The sequence below is a fragment of the Mirounga angustirostris genome, unplaced genomic scaffold (genome assembly GCF_029215605.1).
Source record: "Mirounga angustirostris isolate CCGP_5_RB_7025 unplaced genomic scaffold, mMirAng1.0.hap1 SCAF_1, whole genome shotgun sequence".
Taxonomy (NCBI): domain Eukaryota; kingdom Metazoa; phylum Chordata; class Mammalia; order Carnivora; family Phocidae; genus Mirounga; species Mirounga angustirostris.
In genome coordinates, this window is record NW_026991709.1 from 157,974,674 (window position 1) to 157,984,554 (window position 9,881).

The window sequence follows — 9,881 nt, forward strand, 5'->3', positions numbered from 1 at the left end:
TGGACTGTGAAGATACCTTCCTCTTTTTGCACAGATTACAAAAGTCTGAACAGACCTGAGAGACTGCTGGTGACAGGTGCTCATGGGACTAGACACCCCGAGGAGGCCATGGAGGCTGGGGTTGGCCTCAGGAGGTAGAGCACTGCTTGGCTGTCACCTCCCATAGGGTCCCAAGGACCAGCCCGGACCAAGTCGGGGAGCCTCTTTGTGTGACCACAGCCCACCACAGACCCAGCTCCACCAGACACAAAAAGCACAGGGAGCCGCTAACGGTCACCTGCCAGTTGGGACTGGACCCTCAGTAGAGCTGCTTGGGAGGGAGGTCGAGGACCATATAAAATTTGCACCCCTGCCCCCTGCGGCCATGCAGTGCTCTGCTTGGGAGGTGTGCAGCCACCCCCCTGAGCCCCTGCCCTCCCTGAGGAATGCAAGGGGTTGCTGCGTCGGGAGCATTAGAACAGGGGAGGGGAGGAAACCAGGCAGGGTGCGGACATGAGCGCCAAACTCAAAGCCAAACAGACACCTAAGTGGTGGAGCTGATGCAGGCACCCCTCTCTGTCCTGTTCTACAGCCTGCTTTCCCCACCTCCCCTGGCCCCTGTCCCCCTCTGAGCTCACAGAACTCGACTCATTATAAAGCCTGGGTGTTCCTATGCCAACCTTACAGTTTTCCCACATTCCTATACTTTGTACTCTATTTCACACTAGCTTTTGTTACTTCAGTGACTGTATTTTCAAGGGATGCATTACATATTACATAGAATCACTTCAGAAAATGAGAATTCAGGGTCACTCGCCATACATACAATACGCACCTAGATACAATGAAAACAACGTGATGACACTGTGGTCAGATGTCCGCAGCTATGAGTCTATCTCCAGCGTGGTCTTGCTTTGATAATGAGATCGGCAGGTGTAGGAGTTGGGGCCAACTGCCCCCCTCCCCAGCTCTCTCCAGTGTCACACGTGAGTCCCTGGTCCCCGACTATTCTTTGACACATGGCACCGGAGACATCTGGCCTTGGCCACCTCCGCCTCTGCCGGCCCCAAGCTCCCCATGAGCTGTTTCAGTTCTGCCCAGTGTGTAGGGCAGGGGTTGAATGGAAGTCTCTGCTGCATTCCCAGAAGGAGGGACCCAGGCCTATAAAAAGAGCCACAAGCTTCTCACCCTATTTCCCTTCCTCTTAGGTTTCTGACTTGGTTTCCCCGGCCCTGCTCCATCACGCTGCTGGCCCTTGAAAACAAGATGCCCTCCCTTGTTGGCAGCTACTTCATCTTGGATGTGCTGGTCCACCAGTCCTGGGGAAGGTTGTTTCTGCCACTCTCACTGCCAGGCTGGGCTGACGCACCTCCCTGATGACGCTCACATCTCCCAACGGCCGAGTGAGGACGACTCATGGGGGCAGGGCTAGGGTGGGCAAACCTCACGCTGGGCTTACGTGCCTGTGCTTAAGCTGTGCTCTACACCAAAGAACTAAGGTTCCCCGACAGAGTCAGCTGCTGCGAGGCACCGGAGACCTTAGAGGGAGGGAAGAAGGGACAAAGCCAGGACTGTTCCCACTCAGTCGGCCTCCTGGGCTCTAGCTCTCCTGGGCAGCCCCTTCTAAGGCCATTCTGATGCCCTGAGTTCTGGGTTCTGGTAGCATCCTCTCTCCCCTCGTCATTCAGCTGAGAGTGGGGGTTTCTTGCTGTTGCCTTGCTGTCCCGCCAGGCTTCTCAGCTCTTCCATCACCTGTGAAACCAATTCTCTGAAACACATTCCCTTGGTTTATAAGATCTCCAGGGGCTTATCCCCTGGCAGACTGGCTGTGCCACATGGAAATGCCAAGGAGGAAGAAGGAAGGTGAGGACCTGCACCCTTGACAGGACCTTGACTGGGGGAGACAGGGCAGCCCTGCTGTGGTACCGGACTCTGGGTCTGGGGAGTCCCAGAACCTTCCCGCTCTCCCGCTGCTACTGGCTAGTTAACACTTAGTGCACGTGGGGTGTCAGGGTGGGAAAAGGTGGTGCAAGGAAGGGAGCAGTCAGGGCAACTGGGCTCAGCTGCACAACCAGCCTCTTGAGGGTGTGGCCACTGTCCAGCCAGAGGCCACCAGGGACACAGCTGCCACTGACAGGTGGGCTTCTTACTCCTTTCCAGTGGCAGAGACCACGGGGTGTCTTATGGAGGAGGTCAGAGAGAAACCATGACTGGATTTGGGCTTTGGCTGGGTGGCTTGGGGGATGTCTAAGGAAGCAGGGGTCTCTCTGCATGGTCATTGCCAGAATGCGGAGACAATTCCATGATGGGGTTCTGGATAAATTGTATCTACGTGGAGGAGAAACCAGCACGGAGACAGAAACTCACGTTAGCTGAGAGAAGGGGGCGTGGGTGTTTTGTCTGGGCGGAGGCACGACTGTGGGGTGGCCTGGCCGTCTCACTCCAAGGGTGGTCTCAGAGGGACCTCACCTGAGGTTGGTGTTCTGTGAGGCTTCTGTCCCGTAGAGAACAGCACTGCCCAGCTGGCCACACCAGACCAGCTTCCGGATGGCAGGGCTGCCCCTTTTCCTTTCTCAAGAGGGATGGTATAAGACATTTCTGAGTACGGCCTTCCCCAGCTCAAGCCCCGGGAAGGCCCTGCGCGGCCAGCTGGACCCAGCTCAGGCGCCCCTTTGCCAGGCTCACAGACCGATGGCAACAAAGCCAGCCCCTGTGCCAGCTAACTGAAGGCTTGCTGCAGCCCTGGTAGAGTGGTTGGTACTATTATCCCCATTTTCCAGATGAACAAACTGAGGCACGAGGAGGTTAAGGCCTGAGCTGAGGCCATGCCCTAGAGAGCGGCAGAGCTGGGCCTCCGTGACAGGCTGGCTGGCTCCAGATTCCGTGCTCCTGACTGTCACACGCCCCAACCCCCGCGCCCCAGACTCTCCTGTCCCTGTGAGACCCACCGTCCTCTTTAGTTCTGTGCTTCTGTGTATTGTGTTCACTGCCTTGAATGCCTTAGCTTGTCCTGTCAAGGGACACAGCTGCCACTGACAGGTGGGCTTCTTACTCCTAGAGCCACAAGCTTCACTGTCACAACACATCACAGCGACAACAGTGGTGATGGTGGCATCACCTGAGAATCTCCTGTGTGCCCGGTGCTGAGTCGGCACAAGTCAGCCCTTGCAGGCTGCACCACAGCCCAGTGAGGTGGGGGTTCCCTCACCATTTCACAGATGGGACACTGAATCACAAGGTGGCGACACGCTTGAGGTCCCCTCAGCCCAGCAGCCTGCAGTCCGCTCCCTCTGCAGGACAGACTCCGTTGTCACCGCAGGGAGGCCCTCACTCCCGGTCCCTCACCCAAGTGCAGTCCTCTTGCCCCCGCCCCCACGATTCCTACCTGGGAATCCTGCTACTGTTCCTGGGTCCACCTTCCCTGCTGCTCTGGCAGTTTCTGGGGGAGGCAAGGGCCCCATGCGGGGTGTGAGCAGAGTGTAGATGACAGGTCGTCAGGGGTGGGCTTAAGGGAGTCGGAAAAGGGCCTGCCTGGCGCACGCACGAGGCCACAGACGCGGGCTGGGGGGAGAGCAGGGAGCAAGTGCGGGGCCGAGGGCTGTAACTTCACAGACTCTGGTGGCCAGTTTGAGCTGGATAGCCAGACACATCATCGGGGTCTCACTCCCAGGCACCAGCCTGGGCTGGAGGCTCAGAGCAGTAGGCAGTGGGCCACAACCCCTAGCCCCATCCCTGAGAGCCAGGAGGGCTGGCTGAGTGCAGGTGATGGTCTGACACTGTGCCCAGACTCGGGGCACTTGTTGGCCTATTTAAGAATTCAGGTCTGGCCAGCAGCCATCCTTTTGTAAGAGAAGCCGCACTGCGAAATGGCTGCCACTTGCACCTCATCCACTGGCTTCCTGAGGGTTAGCAGTGCGTGGTCAGTGGGGGGATGGGTGACTCCTTAGTCTGTATAACAGGCTGAAAGCAGGCTCTCTCCGTCCCTGGGGAGACCATCAGGGGCTCAAGGTCTGTGGATTGCCCCAAATCTCAAAGACCCCTTTCTCTCCATCTCCTCTTAAGCCGCCCTCTGTCCAGCCCTAACCGGAAGGACGCTGGCTGCCCGATGTTGGCCACAAAGGTGCTGACGCATCATCATCTGCCAAGCAAGTTTTTAGGTGAGGGGGAGGCCACGGCACCACAGAGACTTTATCTAGCTCACAGATGGGCATGTGAACGGTCTTCCTCAAGAATATTTGTTTGCTAGGAGGAATCTGGTGTATCTCAGGATACCCAGGTGATGAGATTGGATGTCAGCGCGCCTGCCAGCACTTGTGCAAACGTAGGCAGGTTAGTCGCCAAAAAGAATCCGATCGCTGGCAGGACCACACTTGGCTTTGCAGGAGAGGGGCCGGAGTGCAGCAGGCTGAGGGGCGATGCAGGGCGGCAGGCAGGCCGACTCCAACGCCATGGCGTTCCTCATGCCGGCCACCATGAGGGCGCCCAGGGCTTTCTCAAGAGCAGGAGTCCCTGGGAGAGCTGACAAGTTGGTGTCCCCTGCTGGGAAGCGGCCAGCTGCAGCTCAGCCTGTCCATCAGCCTGTCCACACGGCTGGAGCACTAGCCTACCCTTGTGAGGCTCCCCTGGGGTGGTTGGCCCCAGAGGCGCTGAGTGGAGCCCTACCAGGAGCTGAGAACTAGCTGTGCCCACCTGTCCCTCGGGCAGCACTGCCAGGGTGGTGGGTGGCCTGGTAGTGGCTGCATGAGGGGCTGGGCAGGTTGGGGGATGGGCAGATGGAGGCCTGTGCTGCCCGCCGGGCTTGAGCCCAGAGAAGATTCCTTAGAGAAATGCTTTGGGCTGGGGGGGGGGGGGGTGGCTTGTGAGTGGGGATTTTGAGAGCTCTGATGTCACTGTGCCTTAACACTTGTGGATGGGAATTGTCAAAAGCCGGCTGTCACCTGGTAGAAGGGAGGCTGCAGCTGAGAGTCCGAGCCTAAGTCATCATGCTGGGCACCATGCTTGGCCAGAGCAGCGGGAGGGAGCTGTGCCTCCTCGGGCTTCCCGCGACCATCTGCAGGCACCAGGTGGGCTGCACAGCAGCCCCTGGAGCACTGCCTCCACCCCATGCTCAGGCGCCTGCAGAGCCCTCTGCGTATGAGCAGACAGAACTCTGGACCAGAATGTGATAAAGTACGCAGTGCATCCACCCAGCTCTCTGCCTGGGAGGTCCGGTTTCCACACGTGCCTCGCCTTTTCCACCTGCGGGAAGAGCAGGGCAGTCACCCACAGGGAGTCCTGCAGAAGTCTCTGGTGGACGGTGGGAACCTAGGGGCAGGCTCCTAGGGACCCACGCCAGGCTCTACATTGCCACGTGATTTTGGTGCCATCTCCTCATCTGGAAGTAGGTTCACTCCAGTATCCACATGACAGGGCTCTCAGGGGGATTAAACGGGTTGATGCAGGCTCAGAGCTGGACACATAGTGATGCAGTCTGTGCTGTGGGCTCTCCGTGTGGCCGTGGCTGTGGTGAGGGCTAACTCAGCAACAGAGGACACTAACAAGGAGTGGGATGGCTCCAGGGCTCTGCTGACAGGGGCGGATGCTCTCAACAGGTCTGACTTGACCCTGACTGAGGTCACTGGGTTTTGGGCGGGGCGGGGGCGGGATGGTTAGAGGGAGCAGGGGCTGGGAAAATGAAAGCCACAGCTAGCTTTGATCACGCACACGGTGTAAGAGCTTCGCATGGGTCATTCCATGGAATCCTCACTTTCCAGCCCTGTAAGGAGGTACTAATAAAATCCACACCAACCTCCCCATTCTACAGGAAATGGAGGCCAGGAAAGAGTTCATAACCTGCTCAAGTCACACAGCCAGCAAGCGCCGGATCTGGGCTTCAAACCCATCTGCCACCATCCCAGCCCAGGGGCCTGGTTTGTCTAAAAGGGGACATTTTCTGGGTTGAGGTCAGGACTGATCTCCAGCAGGGGCAGGAGGCCAGGGCATGAGGCGTCTCAGTGGTGTGCAGACATGCGCTAATGGTCACTGACTCACACGGCGACAGACTTCCCATTGCCTCCCCATCCTCCTGCTCGAGGGGTGAGCTCAGTGAGCCACAGCTTCTTTCCCCTCTCCAGTCTGTGCTGGGCTTCCAGGGAGAGAGAGCTTATATGTGGATTTAACAACTGTTTTCTAGTATATTCACTTTTGCAACTACCTTCTATCGAGGATGAGTGATGCTCATCGACACGAGCTGTTTCCCCAAATGACACAAGCTATTTCCTGAAAGAGCACCTTAAGTGAAAAAACGTGAATACAAGCAAGCAAAGCAGGATACAAGGGATACATGCATATGCAAGGTAATCATCATGCGGTGTCCCTGAGCTCTCAGAGGATCAAGAGGGCCAGGGGGAGGCAGTAGGGAGGAGGAGAGTCAGGGAGGATAGACTCAGCACCAGGCCTGCCTCCATCACACCCAGGGCATCCCTGTGACTTTCAGTGAGGTCTTGAATTACTGTTATGCCAAAAGTGGGCTGGTCTGAAGGGTGCTGCCTTCTCCGAGGCACCCCATTCGTGGCCAAGTGTGAACTGTTCTTGTGCCACAGAGCCGACATCCCAGGCAGGACAGTCCTGACCACGCCTCCAATGTTCCAGTCAATCCTGCCAACCTCATGTGGCACAGAGGTGACCAGACAGCGCTATACATAGGCTGACATACTCTCTCATTGATTCCTCTTAATGATCTTGGCAAAGTCTTGGCCACTCACCATCACAAAACTCCAGGAGACCCCCTCTGCTCTGAGCAACAGTGAAACAGCAGAGCTGGTCCCCTCCCAAAACGCCAGAGCCCTGCTGGGGAGGGACGAAGATGACCCCAGTGCAGAGAGACTTCCTCCCAGACCCATCAGACCCATCCACCCTGAAGGATGGGGATCACAGCCAGGGAAGTATACTAGGAGACAGGACAGCACACGGGAGGTGGTGAACCCTGAAACCCAAGCTGGAGGAGGTGACATAGAAATGGCATGAGCTAGTACCTGGGCCACCATGAAGGTGGCCACTGTCTCCAGAGGTAAGGAGTTCAAAGGGAAAGAGTTAAGGTACCAGGTGCAGGCCATGAAGGAAAAGCAATGCAGGAAACCCAGAGTACGTGGAGCAGGATTTGGCAACAGTCATACCAGGAATGAAAGGAGCTGTGACAAATATCCTCCGGGGGACAAGAGAATGTTGCTAATATGAAGCAGGAGCAAGCAGTTAAAAGAAGACCTTAAGAAAATGCCGGAATGGAAACATAATAAATGGAAACAAAGAAGACCATAATAGATCGGAAAAACAGACTTAATGAGCTGGAAGATGAGGTAGAGGAACACGCTCAGAAGGCGGGTGGAATAGAGCTGGAAATGTAAAAGAGAAGTTCAGAGATGTGGAGGATAGATGTTCCAACACCCAAGTGTTAGGATCTCAGCAGAAGACACACAATTAATGTAGCAGAAAGAGCGTTCGAAGATATGATGACCAAAATTTTCTAGAATTAAAGATTGAAAAACAGAAGAATGGAGAATGAAAACACCCACCCTGCAGACACATGATGAGATTTAATATCCTCAAGTAGGAAAACACCTCTGAGAGGCTCCTGGAAGAAACACTCTTCACCCACAAGAAGCAGGACTCTGGGTGCTGCCAGGCTTCCCTGCCACCAAGGCAGGCACAAAGACGAAAGACAGACACAGTTGACCCCTGAACAACACAAGGGTTAGGGGTACCAACCCCCTCATGCAGGAGATAATCCACATATAATTTCTAACCCCCACAAAACTTACCTACTAATGGCCTACCGTTGACTGGACTAAGAGCACAGATAGCCAACTAACACATATTTTGCATGTTGTGTGCATTATATACTGTATTCTCACAATAAAATAAGGTAGCAAAAGAAATAAGAAAATCGAGAAGGGAAACTACATTTATGGCACCGTACTGTACCAAATCCAGGCCTGAGTGGACCCTCGCAGTTCAAACTTGTGTTGCTCAAGGGTCTGCTGTATTCTCAAAGTGCTGACAGAAGACGCGCGGAAACCTGAGCTTCCGGCTGAGTGGTCATTGACCATTAGGGCAGCCCACGGCTGCAGAGGGCCTGCTCCATAAAGAACCCCCTCGAGAGGGCGCCTGGGTGTCTCAGTTGGTTAAGCGACTGCCTTCGGCTCAGGTCATGATCCTGGAGTCCCGGGATCGAGTCCCACGTCGGGCTCCCTGCTCAGCAGGGAGTCTGCCTCTCTCTCTGACCCTCCCCCCCTCATGCTCTCTATCTCATTCTCTCTCTCAAATAAATAAATAAAATCTTAAAAAAAAAAAAAAGAACCCCCTTGAGAAGCACTTGGGAGGAATAAAGCAAGATAAAAAATGAAGCGAGAGAGTGCTGAGACAGGGGGCAGGGTAGGAGTGAGTCAATGGCATAGTAACTCTTTTATCTAAAAGAGTAAAAGGAGAGGGAGGGAGAGAGAGCACTAAATCTATAAAGATCCAGAATGAAGAGTCTAGATGCCTACAGGTCTGCGGGGCTGAAAGCATGCTCAAGTAACCGTCTTGTTGGCTGGGCGATAAAGCTGCTGATAAGCTTAGGAAACTGGCAGGGAGACAGACACTATACTACAGGTCTTCAAAGTCACTGGCTATCCCTTGAAAACTGAGAATAATATACAAACCAGCAGAAGAAAACTAGATGCATCCAGGGGAAAGCGAGTAGGAGAACAAGGCAGCAACAAGATACATTAAATGGAAGCCAGGAAGAGCAATGACAGGACTGAGTCCTAACAATAATGACAAGAGATGTAAACGGGCTTCAAGTCATTAAAAAACCGTGATTCAGCAACACCTCTAAAGGGGGAATATCCAAAACACAAGGATTCAGAAAGGAAGAGCATGAAGTGATATGACTATGCACTAGGCAAATACAAAATAAAAACAAATTTGAGGTGCTCATACCTAAGCCAGATAAAATTTATGCCAAGGAGAACTGTCATACAGGAGAAAGGGAAGGGATTACATTCAGGTGAAAGAAATAATAGAGCAAGGGCATACAAGGGTAACGAACGCAGGCGTGCCTCAGAAGACCGCAAATGTGAAGAACTGCCCTCCACCAGCAGAGCACCATGGGAAAAACACATGGCCCCACCTCATCAGCAAAGGTCAGATGGGGAGCCCAGACTTTCACCATTGCCTAGCTATAAAGAGGTGCCCCTCCCAGGCCCAGCAAGGTCGTATCCGTGGAGGCCTAGAGGGAGCCTCACCTGCTCCCGCCCTGGGGGTGAGCAAGACGCCACTCCTCGTCAAGAGTGGCCAAGTGGGGAACCTGGGCCTCCTTCCACACCTGGCTGTGACAAGGCAATGCCCCTTTTCCACCAGCAGCCTGGTGTCAGAGGAGGCCAGGTAAAACAAAAGCTTTAAATAAGACCAGAGCCTCAGCATAATACGCAAAATGTCCAGGACACAACTGAAAATCACGTGTCACACTCAGAACCAGAATCTCAATCACAAGGAAAACACTTAGTCAACAGACTACACACAAGAGGACATGGATGTGGAAATTACCGGACCCTTTGAAGCCACCATCATAAAAGGTGCTTTTATTATTGTTAGGACTCAATCCTGTCATTGCTCTTCCTGGTTTCCATTTAAGGTATCTTGTTGCAATTAAAGCAATTAAAACCACACTTGAAACAAAAATGGAACGTATCAGCAAAGAAATGGAAGATATAAAAAAGAGCCAAATGGGAATTTTAGAACTCAAAAATAACTGGAATTTTAAAAAAAGAACCTCAATGGATAGGCCCAAAGTAGAATGGAGAGAACAGAAGAAAGAATTAATAAACTCCAAGACAGAATGATGAAAATGATCTGGTCTGAACAGTGAGAATAAAAATGCACAG